Consider the following 21,032-nt stretch of genomic DNA (forward strand, 5'->3'; position numbering starts at 1 on the left):
AAGAACTGTATAGCTGTATAAGATTCTCAATGTATTTACACATAAGCATAGAGCAATCAGCAGGATATAAAGTATTCTTGATCATACCATGACTTGAAAAGAGTGTAGATTTTTAGACAGCTCGATAATAAGACAATAACATTAACTGGAAAAAGTAAAGATTTCCATGAAATGCAGACAGAAATCACACAGAAAACAAAACAATAGCCTAATATGAAGCACAAAGACAATTTCGGAAAAGCAGAGGTCCCTGAAGACCCGAGAAATTGTTACATTGACTTGAACCTTCTATAAAGGGGGCTAATACACTTAGCAAATGTACTTTTGAGGGAGACATGCTGGCAGCCCTCCAAGTGATCATCCTGGCACTGCAATTCTCACCTGCTCCTGAGCCAGGCATCCAAGATACACCCATTCTGATCTGGTCAGCCATTAGTGATATAACTAGTTGACTCTGACTGTTGCAATGGGATTTTCTGGACTGCTAAATATAATAATATCCCACTACCTCAAAACTCCCTAATCAAAAGAAGAAGGGTAAATTGCCAAATATAGAACATAGAACAGTACAGCACAGTACAGGCCCTTCGGCCCACGATGTTGTGCCGAACCTTTAACCTACTCAAAGATCAAACTAACTACCTACCCTTCATTCTACTATCATCCATGTACCTATCCAAGAGTCGCTTAAATGCCCCTAAAGTATCTGCTTCTACTACCACCGCTGGCAGCGCATTCCACGCACCCACCACTCTCTGTGTAAAGAACCTACCTCTGACATCTCCCTGAAACCTTCCTCCAATCACCTTAAAATTATGCCCCCTGGTGATAGCCCTTTCCACCCTGGGAAAAAGTCTCTGGCTATCCACTCTATCTATGCCTCTCATCATCTTGTACCCCTCTATCAAGTCACCTCTCATCCTTCTTCGCTGCAATGAGAAAAGCCCCAGCTCCCTCAATCTTTCTTCGCAGGACATGCCCTCCAGTCCAGGCAGCATCCTGGTAAATCTCCTCTGCACCCTCTCTAAAGCTTCCACATCCTTCCTATAATGAGGCGACCAGAACTGAACACAATATTCCAAGTGTGGTCGAACCAGGGCCTTATAGAGCTGCAGCATAACCTCGCGGCTCTTAAACTCAATCCCCCTGTTAATGAAAGCCAACACACCATACGCCTTCTTAACAACCCTATCAACTTGGGTGGCAACTTTGAGCGATCTATGGACATGGACCCCAAGATCCCTCTGTTCCTCCACACTACCAAGAATCCTGTCTTTAAACCTGTATTCCGCATTCAAATTCGACCTTCCAAAATGAATCACTTCACACTTTTCCAGGTTGAACTCCAACTGCCACTTCTCAGCCCAGCTCTGCATCCTGTCAATGTCCCGTTGCAACCTACAACAGCCTTCCACACTATCCACAACTCCAGCAACCTTCGTGTCATCGGCAAACTTGCTAACCCAGCCTTCCACTTCCTCATCCAAGTCATTTATAAAAATCACAAAGAGCAGAGGTCCCAGAACAGATCCCTGCAGAACACCACTGGTCACCGAGCTCCAGGCTGAATACTTTCCATCGACTACCACCCTCTGACTTCTATGGGCCAGCCAATTCTGTATCCAGACAGCCAACTTTCCCTGTATCCCATGCATCCTTACTTTCTGAATGACCCTACCATGGGGAACCTTATCAAACGCCTTGCTAAAATCCATATACACCACATCCACTGCTCTTCCTTCAACGTGTTTTGTCACATCTTCAAAGAATTTAATAAGGCTTGTGAGGCATGACCTGCCCCTCACAAAGCCATGCTGACTGTCTCTAATCAAACTATGCTTTTCCAAATAATCATAAATCCTGTCTCTCAGAATCCTCTCCAATAATTTGCCCACTACCGACGTAAGACTGACTGATCTATAATTCCCAGGGTTATCCCTAAAGCCTTTCTTGAACAAGGGAACAACATTTGCCACCCTCCAATCATCCGGCACTACTCCAGTGGACAGTGAAGATGCAAAGATCATCGCCAAAGGCGCAGCAATCTCTTCCCTCGCTTCCCGTAATATCCTTGGGTATATCCCGTCTGGCCCCGGGGACTTATCTGTCCTCATATCATTCAAAATTTCCAGCACATCCTCCCTCTTAACCTCGACCTGTTCGAGCATATCAGCCTGTTCCACGCTGTCCTCACAAACAACCAGGTCCCTCTCACTAGTGAATACTGAAGCAAAGTATTCATTTAGGACCTCCCCTACCTCCTCCGACTCCAGGCACAAGTTCCCTCCACTATCCCTGATCGGCCCTACCTTCACTCTAGCCATCCTCTTGTTCCTCACATAAGTGTAGAATGCCTTGGGATTTTCCTTAATCCTACCCGCCAAGACTTTTTCATGTCCTCTTCTAGCTCTCCTAAGTCCATTCTTCAATTCCTTCCTGGCTACCTTGTAACCCTCTAGAGCCCTGTCTGATCCTTGCTTCCTCAACCTTAAGTAAGCTTCCTTCTTCCTCTTGATTAGCTGTTCCACATCTCTTGTCATCCAAGGTTCCTTCACCCTACCATCCCTTCCCTGCCTCATCGGGACAAACTTATCCAGCAGTCGCAGCAAGTGCTCCTTAAACAACCTCCACATTTCTGTCGTGCATTTCCCTGAGAACATCTGTTCCCAATTTATGCTCCCCAGTTCCTGCCTAATAGCATTGTAATTCCCCCTCCCCCAATTAAATATTTTCCCATCCCGTCTGCTCCTGTCCCTCTCCATGACTATCGTAAAGGTCAGGGAGTTGTGATCACTATCACCGAAATGCTCTCCCACCGATAGATCTGCCACCTGGCCTGGTTCGTTGCCAAGCACCAAGTCCAACATAGTCTCCCCTCTAGTCGGCCTATCTACATATTGAGTCAGGAAACCTTCCTGGACACACCTGACAAAAACTGCTCCATCCAAACTATTTGCACTAAGGAGGTTCCAATCAATATTAGGGAAGTTGAAGTCACCCATATGATTCAATGTTGTCTGAAAACTCAAGAATTGAAGGTTTGCTACCAGGGTACAGAGACCAAAGGATCATCCTGACTTCACTCTCTCTATCTCACTATAAGAATGGTCACTCAGCAGGATGTGAGAGGCTATAATAAAAACATTAAATGCTGGAAACACTCAGCAGGTCTGGCAGCATTTCTGCAGACAGAAACAGAGTTAATGGCCAGAATTTTACATGCAGGTAGTGGCCCCGCCCACCAGCTAAAATGTCGGGGGAGAGCTCCCCTTCGCCAGGCCTGGAAGCCACACTGCAATTTTGCATGGCCCAGGCCCTTAATTGGCTTCAGTCAAGATATCTACCCCTCTAAGGCAGGAAATCTGGCCTACATGTGACTCCAGACCCACAGACTCTTAAAATGCCCTCTGAAATGGCCTAGAGAAGGAATAGTTGACAGATATTGGCCATGATGATAGAAAGGGGAAAGAAACACACCTGAGTATGAAGAAATTGACAAGAAAATAACGTATGTGGGCAGGCTAAAGAGAAATGGTATAATGAAATGCGTGATCAAGTATTGGAGCTGGAATGAAACCACAAAATGAGAGTTATGCACCAGGTGGTGAAATCTTTGACAGATCGAAAGGGATAACAACAGATAGTGGGTGCATAAAAGACAATGATGGTAAAATATTGTTTGAAAGGGCTGCAGTAGCAAAAATATGGACAGAATATATAAGTGAATTGCATGATGATCCAAATCGAGGGAGTCTTCAAGACATAGAGGCAAAGTGACTTGAGACATTCATTATTCATTAAGATACCTAATAAACCTAAAGCAATGCAGCGGTATCAGTTCAGAACTATAAGTTTAATGAGTCATCTCTATAAACTGATGTTGGAAATCACAATAGAAAGAAACAATAACACATTTGAAGCAGAAATTGGTGAAATACAGTCTGGATTTAGATCTGGAGTAGGAACAAGAGAGGGAATATTTAACCCAAGAACAATCTTTAGTAAATATCTAGAAGTAAACAAGAATATTTACATATGCTTTATAGATTATGAAAAAGCATTTTATCATGTTTATCACCAAATGCGAACAGACGTGTTGCTGAAATGTGACATTGACAGTAAAGATGTAAGATTTATCGCGAGCTTGTATTGGGACCAAATAGTGAGCATTAAACTAGAAGATGGACAATCAGATATGTTTCAAGTGAAGATAGAAGTATGATAAGGCCATGTACTGTCCCCAAGATTTTTCAATCTGTACATAGAACAAATATTCAGAGAATTAGAGGTACTTCCAGGCGTAAAAATTGGAGGCAAGAACATAACGAACATGTGGTACGCTGACTACACTGCGCTACTTGCAGAATCAGAAGAGGCCCTATAAAATACTGTAGATCAAGTAAAATCTAGAAGTTTAGAATATGAATTGGAGTATGAATTCCAAAAAGACAAAAACAATGGTATTTAGAAGGAATACATTAGAAGAAATCAGAGTGAAGATTGAAGTGGATGGTGTCACACTGGAACGAGTAGGTAGGTTTGTCTATTTAGGACAAATGATAACAGAAGATGGTAGATGCAATGCCCAAGTTAGAAGAAAGATCGAGATAGCCAAAAGTAATTTTGTGAAGAATTTTGTGAGGATGTGTGAACATGAAGAAAATTCAAGCTTTTACCAAGGAAAAAACTCATATGATGCTACATTCTATCCACTTTCCTGGAACCCTCAGAAACCTGGACAATATGTAAAGAGCTGTCGAAGAAAATAGAGGCCTTTGAAATGTGGATGAAAAGACATATGGTCTATATAAGGAATTTTAAGCATAAGACAAAGGAAAAGGTGTTTGAAATTGCAAAAGCAAAAAGAACTCTAGAAAGTGACATCCAGAAAAGAAAATGTCAGTATTTTGGCCATTTGATCAGAGCTGAAAAGCTACAGAGATCTCTTCTAGAGGGGAAAGTGGAGGGCAGCAGAAAGAGTGATTCAAACTAAGCATAGTTGGATGATGGACATAGGAAATACGAGCAGGAGTAGACCATTTGGCCCCTTAAGCCTGCTCTGCCATTCAACTAGATCATGGCTGATCTTCAACACCATTTTCTCACACTATCCCCATATCTCTTGATATCTTTAATATCTAAAAATCTATCGATCTCTGTCTTGATTATACTCAATGACTGAGCCTCCACAGCACTCTGGGGTCGAGAATTCCAAAGATTCACCACCCTCTGAATGAAGAAATTCCTCCTCATCTTACTCCTAAATGGCCTATCTCTTATTCTGAGACTGTGTCCCCTGGTTCTAGACCCCCCAGCCAGGGAAAACATCCTTCCTGCATCTACCCTGTTGAGCCCTGTAAGACTTTGTATGTCTCAATGAGATCACCGTTCATTCTTCTAAACTCTAGAAAATATAGGCCCAGTCTCCTCAATTTCTCCTCATAGGCCAATCCCACCAACCCAGGGATCAGTTTGGTGAGCCTTCATTACACTTCCTCTATCCTTCCTTAGATAAGGAGGCAATACTCCAGGTGCGATCTCACCAAGGCTCTATATAATTGCAGCAATACTTCTTTACTCCTGTACTCAAATCCTCTTGCAATAAAGGCCAACATACCATTTGCCTTCCTAATTGCTTGCTGCACCTGCATGTTAGCTTTCAGTGACTTACGAACAAGGACATCCAGGTCCCTTTGGACATCAGCACTTCCCAATCTCTCACCATTTAAGAATACTCTGCATTTCTGTTTTTCCTACCAACTGGATAACTTCACATTTTTCCACATTATGTTCCATCTGCCATGTTCTTGCCGACTCACTTAGCCTGAAACCACTTTGAATTCTCCTCGCAACTCACATTCCCATCTCGTTTTGTGTCACCTGCAAACTGGGAAATATTACATTTCGTCCCCACATTCAAATCATTGATATAGATTGTGAATAGCCGGGGCCCAAGCACTGATCCGTGCAGTACCCCACTAGTCACAGCCTGCCAACCTGAGAATGACCCATTTATTCCTACTCTCTGTTTTCTGTCTGTTAACCAATTCTCAATCCATAACAATATAATACTCCCAATCCCATGTGCTCTAATTTTGTTTACTAACCTCCTGTATGGGACCTTATCAAAAGCCTTCTGAAAATCCAAATACATCACATGTACTGGTTCCCCCCTTACCTATTTGGTTAGTTACATCCTCAAAAATCACTGACAGGTTTGGAAAACATGATTTCCCTTTCATAAATCCATGTTGACTCTGCCCAATCCAACCATTATTTCCCAAGTGTCCAGTTATCACATCCTTTAGAATATTCTAGCATTTTCCCTACTACTGATGTCAGGTTAACAGGTTTGTAGTTCCCTGTTTTCTTGCTCCCTCCTTTCTTAAATAGTAGGATCACAGTTGCTACCTTCCAATCTACAGGAACCATTCTAGATTCTATTGAATTTTGGAAGATGACCACCAACGCATCCACTATCTCTACAGTCAACTCTTTCAACACTCTGGGATATAGATAATCAGGTTCAGGGGATTTATCAACTTTCAGTCCCATTAATTTCTCCAGTTCTACTTTTTCATGAATCCTAATTTCTTTCAGTTCCTCCTTAGCTAGTCCCTGGGTTTTCTAGTGTTCCTGGGAGTTTTTTTGTACCTTCCTCCGTGAAGACAGACACAAAGTATTTGTTTAGTTTCTCTGCCATTTCCTTATTCCCCATCACATAGCAGTTGCAGATGAGCTAACAATGGATGTGTGAGGATGGTGCAAGATAGACAAGCGTGATGTAGCATGACAGCAGATCTCCTATTTGGAGTAGCTACAAGCAGCAGCAGCAGGGATAGGAGGGTGTGACTAAGCGACGCAGGTATGGGGATCCAAAAGACAGCAATAGAGGAGCCTCAGCCCTTGCATTTGTCCGACAGATTCAAGGTTCTTGCAGTTTGTGGGGACAAGGGCAGGGACTGCAGGGAGGATGAGCAAACTGACCACAGCTTCGTGGTGCAGGGGGACATTCAAATGGGGGCAGTAAAAAGGAATGTTGTAGTAGTAATGGGGGACAGGATAGTTAGGGGGATAGATATGGTTCTCTGCAGCCGAGAGCGTGAGTCCCGAAGGCTGTGTTGCCAGGGCTAAGGACATCTCCTCGGGGCTGAGGAGGAACGTGGAGTGCGAGGGGAAGGATCCAGTTGTCGTGGTCCATGTGAGTTCCAACAACATTGGTAGGACTAAGAAAGAAGTTCTGCTGAGGGAGTATGAGCAGCTAGGGGCTAAATTAAAAGGCAGAACCTCAAAGGTAATAATCTCTGGATTACTACCTGAGCCACGAGCAAATTTGCACAGGGTAAATAAGATCAGAGAGTTGAATGCCTGGCTCAAAGATTGGTGTGGGACAAATGGCTTTAGATTCATGGGGCACAGGCCCAGTACTGGGGAAAGAGGGAGCTGTACCGTTGGGATGGGCGTCACCTGAACTGCGTGTCCTGGCGAATTACAAAACTAGGGTTGTAGAGAGGGCTTTAAACTAAATAGTGGGGGGGAGGGTTCAGGTGAGAGGAAATTTAGAAAGTTAATGAGAAAGGGCAAGGCAATAGTGCAGGGTAGCGATATGGGTAATGACAACCAGAGTGTGACAGGAAGGGACAGAGCATATAAACATAAGAGTGCATCAGCAAATAAGGTCAGAGTAGGGAAAAATGGTAAAAGGACAGAATTAAGGACTCTATCTGAATGCATGCTGCATTCATTACAAAAATGGATGAATTGATAGCACAGATAGAAATAAATGGGTATGATCTGATAGTCATTACAGAGATGTGGCTGCAAGGTGTCCAAGGCTGGGAACTAAGTACTCAAGGGTGTCTGACATTTCGGAAGGGTAGGAAAAAAGGTAAAGGAGGTGAGGTATCTTCCTTAACAAAGGATGAGATCAGTGCAGTAATAGAAATGATCTTGGCTCAGAAGATCAAGATATAGGCCAGAATTTTACGCCCCCAAAAAGAGTGGACTTGTGATGCGGGGGGGTCGGTGGGGAGTTAAATGGAGTGGGAGGGCCCTTCCTGTGCCTCGCTGCCAATTTACACAGGGCGGCAGTGAGAAATGGGCCACCCACCCCAGGCCAATCAAGGCCCTTAAGTGGCCAATTAACTGCTACTTAAGGGCCTCCAACCGCCACCACGGGTATTTTATGCTTGGCAAGCAGGCGACTGAGGCCTCAGAAAGCCCGTCTGATAAAACTAGGCAGCCCTCTTGCGGGCTGGGGTGGGGGCCCTCCTGATCAGGCACCCTGTGTCCCACAGAGGGCCGCCCCGAAGTCCCAACCATCCCCAATGCACAACATGTCACGAGCCCCCCCCAACCGACCCCCGCCTTGCCTCGCCGGGGCTTGATTGATTGTCTCCATCGAGGCCCTAAATACTTAGCTTTTTTCCGGGGCCATCCTTCATCTTCATCCTGAAGCTGGGTGGAGTCCAAGCAGTGGTCACCACTCGCGGTGGCGCTGCTGGAACTAAGAGCTGCCGGCCTGCTGATTGGCTGGCAGCTCCATTAGGCGGGATTTCCTACTTCAATGAGGTGGAAGGCCCACCCCAGACCAATGGGGTCAAACAAATAAAGTCAAACATTTCCAGATCCTTGAGCTGTTTCTCCATGCTCTGAGCTTTATAATTGATGACGTGATCCACACCCAAATCTTTTAGGAATGAGAAAGCATTCTCAGAGCAGGTGGTGGCCACATGGGCTCCCCAGGCTTTCAAGAGCTGAATAGCAAAGGTACCAATTCCTCCGGATCCTCCAAGGATCAGAACCTTCATTTGCACTTGCCACGACAAATTCTGCCAACGTTCCCGGTTTCCAGGGTGGCACCGCTGCCCAGACCTCATCCCCAGGTTTGAAAAAAGACACATCCAGTCAAGTTTCAATGATGACACCAGAGACATCTCGGCCCAGAATAAGAGGAAATTCCGGTCTAGATCCCCAGGCCCGGCGGAGGCAGGCTCGCCACCGACTTTTCGGATAGTGAACGGGGCCACCCCGCCCACTGTAAAAGTCCGGCCATAGAATCAGTTTGGGTGGAGTTAAATAGAAAAGGAAAGTCACCGGTGGGAGTAGTTTATAGACTCCCTAATAGTAGCTACACTGTAGCTTAGAGTATAACTCAAGAAATAATGGGGCTTGTAGGAAAGTTATTGCAATGATTGTGGCCGATTTTAATCTTCATATAGATTGGACGAATCAAATTGGCAAAGGTAGCCTGGAGGATGAGTTCAGAGAGTATATTAGGACAGTTTCTTCGAACAATATATTCTGGAACCAAAATAAAAATAGAAAGATCATAGACCTGAAATATTAACTCTGCTTCTCTCTCCACAGACACTATCTGACCTGCTGAATATTTCCAGCACTTTGTTTTTATTTCTGTTTTGTTCCCAACTCCAAAATCTATCAAATTGCATGTTTGGATTGTCCCTTTAAACACTGGAGTTGAAATCGACTCCTACGGTTAGCCATCATGCCCACTCATGACAATTTATTGGGAAACCTGGAAATGATAAGGTAATGCAGTGCCTGGATTAAAAAGCCACCGACAGATGTGCTGCACTTACTTCCAGGTTTCCCATGTGCTACTGGACCTGACCACCCCTCCGCCCCTGTCCCCCTCCCCCACCAGTGCATAGGTAACTTAATGTCCAGCACAATGACTCAGTGTCTTTATACCTGGGGAGAAAACAGTGAATCACATTATCATTTTGTCAAGATCATATTACTTGTAAGTGAAGGGAAGATAGTTGTGCAACAATAAATTTTAACATAATTTGCATTGTTCCAGCACCTCAGAATGTGTACAGAATCACAAAGTAAGCTGTAAAATTACTACATTTATTGAATTTAATTAGTGAGCCAACACAAGAAATAAATTGACCAGAAAAGTTGTTGAATTGACTTAAAACTAAGTAGTTCACCAGTGACCTTCAGGAAGGGAACCTGCCTTGTCTGGCTAACACATAACTGGTACATACTGTGTGGTCAACTGTTAATGCCTCCAATGTGGTATAATAAGCCACTCAAGTTGTGCAAATAATCAAGAATGTCATATACTCAGACCAATTTGGTTGAACAATAAACACAGTCACTCCAGTGTTATCCACATGACAAGAACAAGTATAAAATTACTTTTGAAATCAATAGTAGCCCTTTAAAGGACAAGAAGTTGGTTGGCATCCTTCCATCTACGAAGGATGATGGACATGCAGGCTCACTAATGTCCTTTAGGGAAAGAAATCTGCTGTCCTTACCTCATCTGGCCTACATGTGACTCCAGACCCACAGCAATGTGGTTAACTCTTACATGCCCTCTGAAATGGCCTAGCAAGCCACTCAGTTGTACCTAACCGCTACGAAGTCAATAAAAAGGAATGAAACCGGACAGACCACCCGGCATCGACCGAGACACCGGAAATGACAACGGCAAACCCAGCCCTGTCAACCCTGCAAAGTCCTCCTGACTAACATCTGGGGGCTTGTGCCAAAGTTGGGAGAACTGTCCCACAGACCAGTCAAGCAACAGCCTGACATGGTCATACTTATGGAATCATACCTTACAATGTCCCAGACACTGCAATCACTATCCCTGGGTATGTCCTGTCCCACTGGCAGGACAGACCCAGCAGAGGTGGCAGGACAGTGGTCGACAGTAGGGAGGGAGTTGCCCTGGGAGTCCTCAACATCGACTCTGGACCCCATGAAGTCTCATGGCATCAGGTCAAACATGGGCAAGGTAACCTCCTACTGATCACCACCTACCGCCCTCCCTCACCCGATGAGTCAGGACTCCTCCATGTTGAACACCACTTGGAGGAAGCACTGAGGGTGGCAAGGGCACAGAATGTACTCTGGGCGGGGGACTTCAATGTCCATCACCAAGAGTGGCTTGGTAGCACCACTACTGACCGAGCTGGCTGAGTCCTAAAGGTCATAGCTGCTAGACTGGGTCTGCGGCAGGTGGTGAGAGAACCACCAAGAGGGAAAAACATACTTGACCTCGTCCTCACCAATCTGCCTGCCGCAGATGCATCTGTCCATGACAGTATTGGTAGGAGTGATCACCGCACAGTCCTTGTGGAGACCAAGTCCTGCCTTCACATTGAGGATACCGTCCATCGTGTTGTGTGGCACTATCACCGTGCTAAATGGGATAGATTTCAAACAGATCTAGTAATGCAAAACTGGGCATCCATGAGACGCTGTGGGCCATCAGCAGCAGCAGAATTGTACTCAACCACAATCTGTAACCTCATGGCCTGGCATATCCCCCACTCTACCATTACCATCAAGCCAGGAGACCAACCCTGGTTCAATGAAGAATGCTGGAGGGCATGCCAGAAGCAGCACCAGGCATACCTCAAAATGAGGTGTCAACCTGGTGAAGCTACAACTCAGGACTACTTGCATGCCAAACTGCATAAGCAGCATGCAATAGACAGAGCTAAGCGATCTCATAACCAATGGACCAGATCTAAGCTCTGCAGTCCTGCAACATCCAGCCGTGAATAGTGGTGGACAATTAAACAACTAACTGGAGGAGGTGGATTCACAAATATCCCCATCCTCAATGATGGGGGAGCCCAGCACATCAGTGCGAAAGATAAGGCTGAAGCATTTGCAACAATCTTCAGCCAGAAGTGCCGAATTGATGAACCATCTTGGCCCCCTCCTGAAGTCCCCAACATTACAGATGCCAGACTTCAGCCAATTCGATTCACTCCGCGTGATATCAAGAAACGACTGATGGCACTGGATACTACAAAGGCTATGGGTCCTGACAATATTCCGGCAATAGTACTGAAGACCTGTGCTCCAGAACTTGCCGTACCCCTAGCCAAGCTGTTCCAGTATAGCTACAACACTGGCATCTACTCGGTAATGTGGAAAATTGCCCAGGTATGTCCTGTACACAAAAAGCAGGACAAGTCCAACCCGGCCAATTACCGCCCCATCAGTCTACTCTCAATCATCAGTAAAGTGATGGAAAGTGTCATCAACAGTGCCATCAAGCAGCACTTGCTTAGCAATAACCTGCTCAGTGATACCCAGTTTGGGTTGCGACAGGGTCACTCAGCACCTGACCTCATTACAGCCTTGGTTCAAACAGGAACAAAAGAGCTGAACTCAAGAGGTGAGGTGAGAGTGACTGCCCTTGACATCAAGGCAGCATTTGACCGAGTATGGCACCAAGGAGCCCTAGCAAAACTGGAGTCAATGGGAATCAGGGGGAAAACTCTCTGATGATTAGAATCTAGCGCAAGGGAAGATGGCTGTGGTTGTTGGAGGTCAATCATCTGAGCTCCAGGACATCACTGCAGGAGTTCCTCAGGGTAGTGTCTGAGGCCCAACCATTTTCAGCTGCTTTATCAATGACCTTCCTTCAATCATAAGGTCAGAACTGGGGATGTTCGCTGATGATTGCACAATGTTGAGCACCATTCGCGACTCCTCAAAAGTACTGAAGCAGTCCGTGTAGAAATGCAGCAAGACCTGGACAATATCCAGGCTTGGGCTGATAAGTGGCAAGTAACATTCGTGCCACACAAGTGCCAGGCAATGACCATCTCCAACAAGAGAGAATCTAACCATATCCCCTTGACATTCAATGGCATTACCATCACTGAATCCCCCACTATCAGCATCCTGGGGCTACCATTGACCAGAAACTGAACTGGAGTAGCCATATAAATACTGTGGCTACAAGAGCAGGTCAGAGGCTAGGAATCCTGCGGTGAGTAACTCACCTCCTGACTCCCCAAAACCTGTCCACCATCTACAAGGCCCAATTCAGGAGTGTGATGGAATATGCTCCACTTGCCTGGATGGGTGCAGCTCCAACAACACTCAAGAAGCTCGACACCATCCAGGACAAAGCAGCCCGTTTGAATGGCACACTTCCACAAACATTCACTCCCTCCACCACCGACGCACAGCGGCAGCAGGGTGTACCATTTACAAGGTGTACTGCAGCAACGCACCAAGACTCCTTCGACAGCACCTTCCAAACCCGCGACCTCTACCACCTCGAAGGACAAGAGCAGCAGATTCATGGGAACATCACCACCTGCAAGTTCCTGTCCAAGGCATACACCATCCTGACTTGGAACTATATCGCCTTTCCTTCACTGTCATTGGGTCAAAATCCTGGAACTCCCTTCCTAACAGCACTGTGGGTGTACCTACCTCACATGGACTACAGCTCACCACCACCTTCTCAAGGGCAATTAGGGATGGGCAATAAATGCTGGCACAGCCAGTGATGCCCACTTACCATGAAGGAATGAAAAAAAGGAAACAATCCATTTAGGTGGTGGGGGGTGGGGGGTCTTTACTTGGTGCACCATATGTTGATGGCCGTGAAGGCCAGTCCTTGAGAAGCAGGTTCTGCCACAAGTGCTGCATGTGAATCTGCCAAGTGACACTGTGAGGTGTTGTATTTGACATTAGCGCCTGTTGCCAAGCTGTTGTAGCAGCTGGTCATTATGGTAATGTACACCAGTCCACAAGATGAGTCGCCATTTCCCTCTTTCGCCAGCTAGTGACTCCCAGGTGCAATAATCAACAGTCAAGGCTTTCATGTCACGCTTGCAAGCATCCTTGAAGCAGAACTTTGGGCATCCCGCTGATCATCTGGTCCCGGCTACCTCACCATACAGAAGGTCCTTGGTATGTAACTGTCTTCCCTTCTGCAGACGTGTCTGATCCACTGAATCTGCCTGTTTGATTAGTTCCAACACGCTTGGGAGCTCTGCCTTTGAGAGAACTGCAGCATGTGATTTTGTCCTGCCAGGATATACCCATAAAGCGCCACAGACAGCGAAGATGGAAATTATTGAGCTTCTTTTCCTGGTAGCTGTAAGTCATCCATGTTTCACAGCCATACAGCAAGTTGCTGAGAACACAGGCCTTATAAACCATCAGCTTGGTCCTAAGGGTCAGCTTGGTGTTATCCCATGTGCGTTTCGCGAGTCGGCCAAAGGTGGTAGCTGCTATATCTATACGTCCATCGAGCTCTGCATCAAGGGACAGATTGGCTGTCACCATGGATCCAAGGTAGCAGAATTTGCTATCCGCTTCCAGTGGGGTGTTATTTAGTGTGATCAGGGGCAGAGATACAACACCTGGTCCCATGACCACAGTTTTGTTGATGCTTATGGTCAAGGAGAACAAAGTACAGGCACGGGAGAAACAGTCCATGAGTCTTTGTAGAGGAATTCTCTGATCAGGAAGCGATGTGTTTTTGTCTTTGCTTTCAGCTTGGATAGATTGTGCAGCTTGCCATCTGACCTAGTGTGCAAGTAGACTCCTTCCATATCTGCAGGGAAGGTGAAGGTCAGGAACATGGAGAAGGTAGTGCCAAACAGAGTGGGGGCAAGAACACAACTCTGTTTCACTCCATTCTTCACTCCAAAACTGTCGGAAGTGGAGCCATCAAACTGTACAGTGCAGTGCATATGGTCATGGAAGGAGCGGAGGAGGCTGAGGAGCTTCAGTGGACTGCCAATTTTCCCCAAAATCTTGTTCCACAGGAGATGCGTCAAAATCATTACACTATACAAAAACAAAGGCAACAGAGGAGACTGCAACAACTACAGGGGCATCTCACGTCTTAGCATAATGGGGAAGGCCTTTGCTAGAGTCATACTTAAAAGACTTCATTTACTTAGTAGTTGGCAGGAAAAAGACAGAGGCGCAAGGGGAGAGCCAACTGTGCAACAGCCCCGACAAACAAATTTCTCTGCAGCATATACTTGCAGACCGAGCATACCCAGAAGCACAGTGCGGTTTCTGTGCCAGCAGATCTACTGTGGATGTGATCTTCTCCATACGCCAGCTACAAGAGAAGTGTAGGGAACAGAGTACACCCCTTTACTTTTATAGATCTCACTAAGGCATTCAACATTGCCAGCAGAGCAGGGGCTAAGGACGAGAATGATGGTGGATATTAAACACAACATGTACTTTGTACACAAGTAAAATGTTATTTCACATTAGGAATATTTGATGTTTGATTGCACCTAAATAACAGTGCAAAATGAAACTAATGCTCAAAATCATAAATTAGTAAAGATAAACCTCATGATGTTGGATAAAATCCCAGATATGAACCATTGCATTGAATTACAGGGTTGGGTAGAGTGACTGAACAAACATCTGCTTTACAATAAATGAATGAGTCACGCTGATCCTAAATGACATCATCAATTTGAACTGACTTCAAGTGCAGAGGTTAGCCATCCTGCTGGTTTCATAAACTGTAATTATATGTGGAAAAACCCTTCTGACACTATAGTTACACAAAGTTTAACCCTTGTTTATGTATTCTGCAAACATTAGCAGCTACATAATGTCGTTCACAATTACAGTAAAGACAAAGAACAGGCAGAATACTAGAACAGACAGAACCAGGAAATTCCCAGCTTGTTCCACGAGGAACAATAGCCCAATAATTCTTGATCGACATCTGTTGCACATTTTGTTTCTGCAACAAATACAGGATATATCAAGACCAACAGTACTATACCGATGAGGCAAAGTTAGATGATGAGGGGATAACTCAACTGGACTAAAAATGGAAGGGAGGGAGGAGGTGAACGGATAGTCAGAGGACAAAGAGAGGGAGAGAAAAGGGAGAGAAAAGGGACAGAGGGAGAGGAAAATAGAGGGCAGGAAGGCAGCGAGAAGGGAGCAGAGAGAGGGAAGGATAGACAAAGTGAAAAGAGAGATAGAGAGGGGTAAAGAGGTAATCAGGAGAGAGGAAAAGTGATCGAGAGAAATAGAGGTTGAGAGTGAGCAAATGAAAGAGAGAGAGAGAGAGAAGTGGAGTTGTTGCATGGGGGTGAAGTTTGAGCAGGATCATCAGTGACCATGGCCATAATTCTGTCATGTCGATGGAATTCATAAATTACTGTTTTGGCCAGGATACACTGCAAGTATGGAGAGAGAGCTGTTAAAAACAAACATCTTTAGCAAATTGTTCACTATACTCTATTAATTGTTGTACTGCCACTTGGTGGCATGTTTTAGAAATTGGATTGACAGTTCAGAAACAAAAGATTTAATATCAGTTAATTGATAATCAACTTATATTAGGTAAAGTGCCACTTTAGTTAATCAGTCACACCATCTGTTGCTCACAGGCATGGCACACTTGGAGTTTTGGTAGCACACATCATTTTTAATATATAATAGATATACATACATTAAATAATATAAAACCATTAACTGTTAACAAGGATAGTTACATGCATAAAGGAAGTTTTAATACTCTCCCAAAATTGACTGGAGCACACATCAGGGTCCATTATCTACTTGGGTGCTCTAGAGATGGTTCACATCAGACAGAATAGCTGTGATGGGAGGTGTCAGACACATTTTGCTGGCTCATGTGCCCTCCTGGCAGAGGCTCACCTCCAGCAAGTTCCTGCATTGAGATCAGGGGAGCAGCAACAGGAACAAAGTTGCAGGCCTGAAGCTACAATTTTGGTTGCTGTCAAGACTGTAGGCCTTGGCCTTGAAGGCCCTTAGGTCATCATGAGGACAAACAACATTACTATTTTCTTTTTTCAAGGTGCTCTTGGGGCCCTGGAGATCCTCTTGTCTGCAGTAGGTTGCAGCACAGGTTTCACTACCAAGTTTTTTGGATTGACTTGACCTTTTAGTATCCCATGGTCAAAATTGGAAGAAAGTGAAGAGGGAGGCCAGGGATGCTCCCTTCCACCTCATCTGCATCCTTGTGTCTGGTCTGCACTGTATTAATGAAGGGAGGATACATCACAAATGTCATATGAATATCTTTTATGCGGTACAATGATATTGAGTAGCAATGGATTTAATCGACACACAGCTGATATCCATCCTGTCCAGACCGACATCCATCCATGCAGACTTTCCTACAGAGGCCACTGAATAGCAATTAAGAATGGATCATTTTAGTTTTGTAGCTCAAGGACTCTCAGACCAATTGTAGAGCTTTATCGCTGTTCTGACTAAAATCAGGGGCTTGAGTGTCAATCTGGGGTGTAGAACCCATCACCCAGATCATTTATGGGTCCCGGCCCCGCACCTCCTCTGCATTGCTCACACGACACTATTTCTAAATGCTACTAGCCTGATTGGGCAGGAGGCAAACTCGCCCAATTAACGCCTTTGAATATCTAGCCCCAGTTATCTTGTGATATGGACCAGGAATAGAACATGGGCCTCCCAGGTCTATATCAAATCTTTTAAAAATTGCATTTATATAGTGCCTTATCATGCTGTCACAATGTCTCAAAGCACTTCACAAAATGAATTACATTTTCAGGATGGAGTGACTGTAGTTACATAAGCAAATACAGCAACTATTGTGCACCATAAATAATGAGCAAATGACCACTTAGTTTGTTTTGTTTAAATAGGTATTGGCTGAGGAACAAATGTTGGCCAAAAAGATCTGTTCTTCAAATAATGATCATTATCCAACTGAATAGGCAAATGGGTAATCTGTTGACATTTCATTTGAAATTTGACACATCTGACAATGAACTCTTTCACTACTGCACTATCAGGCTGGGTTATGCTCCAAACTAGTGGCATGGTAGCGAAAAAGCTACAAACCTTTGATGTAGAGATGAGATTGTTAGCAATGGCATAACGTTAATATGCAATATGTGGCTCAGTTCCATACAGTATGATGCTTTTACTCACTGACCTTTGGAGGAGATATAGTTAACCTTATTTTTAAAAAAAGAGGTTCACGGAGGGAATACTTCATATTATATGTTTTTCCTCCACATTAATATTCCTCCTTTTAGCTCTGCAACCCTATTTGTGGTTCAGAAAGGGGAAAAAAAACACTGGCAAAGTACTGAAATGAGTTCAAAATAGAAGTAACTTAAAGATGAGTTGGTTACGATCTATAAACTTCAAGTTGCCTTGCTCTATTCAAAACAAAATCCAAATTATGTTGTAATCTCTATTGGGCCTGTAGTTTTGAAATAACAATATAGTTGTGAATCCCTGTGACTCACTACTGAAACTCACAGTATGAGCTTTCTTTGAAAATTCAAAACGATATCAACCCACAGTCCACTTTTTTTTACACTTCCGCCATTTTTAAAACAATTAAATAACAGGGTGCATTGTATTGCGAACTTGTTCTTCCTACCAAACTTAGTAAAGACATTAGTGTTTAATTTGGACTTTGACTTATCTCATTACTTCTCTTAATTCTCATAACCAAACCAGAGAACAACCGGTCAAGGGTTGAAAGTTGCATCTTACACTTGCCATAATTTTACTTTCCTGTTACACTGCTTTGGAGCATCTATACTCTAAGCAGCATATGAAATAATATCAAAATCAAAAAAAATCACCAACAGATTTTCTCCTTATTCTGAAGGTCCCGACTCATGCTAAGTTTCATTGGGGTCAGCAGCTCTTGGGTACTTCATCTAAGTGCTGTTCCTGTTGACTGAGCCCAGACAGTAGCCTGGATTGTCCTCACCTACATCACCGAGTTTTTACGTCGTATTGCAGTGATTACATGAAAAAAATGAACTAAGTCCCATTTCAGCAGAAATGCACTAGATTTATTGTGAAGGTGAGGGATCGGGCAGGACCGATTAGCAAAGGTAGAACCAGATACCTTAAATACCAGGCACTTTACTTTAATATGCATTTGAGGGAAGCATGCTAGTCTTTCACCCCATTTCCTGTACCTCTGGTGTGTAGGACACCAACATAAGGAACACCTGTTTGAAATGGGTATCCAGGGTTGGTAATTATTATGGAGGTCTTGAAAAAAAATACAGTAATATAAACATAAGTGGACTTTGACCATTTGTTACGAGTGCTTCCATTTTTTAGTTACATTTTGAAGATTTGTGTTTTAAAACTGAAAAGGAGTCCATGGATTTCTTTTTGAACAAAGGTCACTGTGAGGTCTGGATTGTAAACAGTTATAGGAAGGCACTTATCTTCAAATAATTACTCAGCAGGGGTTGTTTTTGACTTGGGGAAAGATGTTTACAAAGAAGGGACAGGTCAAGATTTATAGGGGTCATGAGGCTTGACTTTTGTGACATTGTTTTTGGTTTCACTTTGGACAGTCAGTTGGGATATGGACAATGGTTTGAAAGGACAGTTGGAGAAAACTTGCCAAGGGAGCAACACCCAGCTCAGTCTGTTTCAGCTCTTTGAAAAAGCCTGCCAGTTTTCCATCTCATGAGAAGTTGAGAAGCAAGTGTAAGAAACTGCCTGAAACCCCTGTTATTGCATTTTTCCTGGAAAGCCTGCCCAAACTGATCTTCAACATTGTCTGACAAAAACTATTCTAGGAAGATCCCAGTGACAGTCGTCTACATATATTTGCGGCACCAAACCAGAAAATTACTTCCGACATCTTGTCATATCTTCTCTGTTTTCTTCAAGAATTAGCAAGTATTTTGGCCAACATCATCTTTTTTTGTACTCGCGTTCTAAAGAGTAAATCTCTGTTTTTTCAGTTAACTGGTGCATGTGTGTATGTGAGGGGCTAAGGTAAAAAGGGAACTTCAATATTTCAATCTGTGACTTAATGCTTTGCTTCATTACTGATTAAAACTTATTTTATAATGAACTGATAATTTTGTTGTTTATTAAAGAAACCTGGTTGGTGTGTTTTATTGTGGGATAAAAATAGAGTCTATGATTGACCGTATGGGTAAATGGGAATTTTTTTAAATATATTTTGTGACCTGTGGAGAAGTGGAACTAGAATAAACAGTGCACTCCTCCCACCTCGGTCATAACACATTTCTCAACTTCTGTTTATTTGTTTATTTCGTTTCTTCCCTTTGGCACTTAGGTTCTCATGAGCCTTTATGCCACTGATGCAAGTTATTTGTTTTTCTTCCGGTACCATTACTGGCATCAAAGAATTTCCTAAAGAGTAATCCCTCCTTTGACCTACCTGGAAGAAGAGGACCTATGAAGGAATACACACGATATGCCCTGTGTGCATCTGCTGGAAACCACACACCAGTATCTGCAGGGGTGAAAACAGCTCACTTTCGTAGACCATTAGCACTGTCGGAAAGTTCTTCTTCACAAAGGATGCTGGTGTAGCAGACCCAGTAGCAGTACCAACATAAGTGAATGACTGACTAAACATATTGTTGGATACTTTTTCAGAAGCATTCTAATCACAATATGTTCTGTGTTCAGATTCACTGCCTGAATGAAAACATGTCAGAATGATCAAGATGTCATATTGTCTGATTAGCTACAGCTACCAAGATACCACAATATCTTCAGGGTCTCGCATATTTACCTGGTAGTGGCAATGGGGAACAATTTTCTCTGAGTCTGAGTGCGCAGAAAGACAAATGTAGACCTGATCCATCTGCTACATGTTCAGCTGCAGTTAATAAAGCAGAGAATGGTAATGCAGTGACAATAATGGTGAGATGAGGCCAGATATTTAGCAACATTGATTGTACATACTTTGGGTGTCCTGAGGTCACAAAAGGAGCTATATAAATGCAAGCTTTTTTGTTCTTTAGATTTCCTTGTAGGCATGCTGCAACACTGTCCTATGGAGGTGATTTTGTGGAGTAGCACCCACCTGATGCAGCATCTTCTTCACTTCAGAAGCCAGTAAGTTGTCTGCTCTGGCATTTACCTGCCAACTTATGCCTATATCTTAAGTTTCCTTTCCCTTCATTTTTGCCTAACACTTTTTAGTCCCACTTTCCCTTCAGCTGTGGCAAGGCAACTAAAGGGTTATGATTTCTTCTGAGATGGGTCAAAACTTTTCAGATTGTTGTCCCTCTTTAATTGTCCACAAGTCTTGAAATTTAACCTTAAATGCAATTGTTCTCTCTCATCACTAGTTTGTTCTTTAGATTCATTCAAATCTACACCTGAAGCTATGGTGATGGCCAGCTGTGACCTGTAATTTGGCTTCTTCCCCTAGCAATGTTGACCTATAGAAAAGGCACCGTACATACAACCCATTTCTATATGTC

At 43.9% G+C, this 21,032-nt stretch overlaps 1 protein-coding gene across 3 annotated transcripts in view; it reads right to left on the reverse strand.

Moving 5' to 3' along the window:
* pde4ba (phosphodiesterase 4B, cAMP-specific a) overlaps positions 1 to 21,032 on the reverse strand; it is an 832,714-nt gene that overhangs the window by 107,268 nt on the left and 704,414 nt on the right. Inside the window, exon 1 of one of the 3 annotated variants that reach the window (XM_068037293.1) lies at positions 20,336 to 20,361. The exons of the other annotated variants lie outside the window; for them this stretch is intronic. The gene's annotated coding sequence lies outside the window, so the exon portion shown is untranslated. Of the gene's footprint in view, positions 1 to 20,335; positions 20,362 to 21,032 lie in introns of those variants that run through there. 3 annotated transcript variants of the gene reach the window in all.

Source organism: Heterodontus francisci, chromosome 8, assembly GCF_036365525.1.
Source record: "Heterodontus francisci isolate sHetFra1 chromosome 8, sHetFra1.hap1, whole genome shotgun sequence".
NCBI classification, from domain to species: domain Eukaryota; kingdom Metazoa; phylum Chordata; class Chondrichthyes; order Heterodontiformes; family Heterodontidae; genus Heterodontus; species Heterodontus francisci.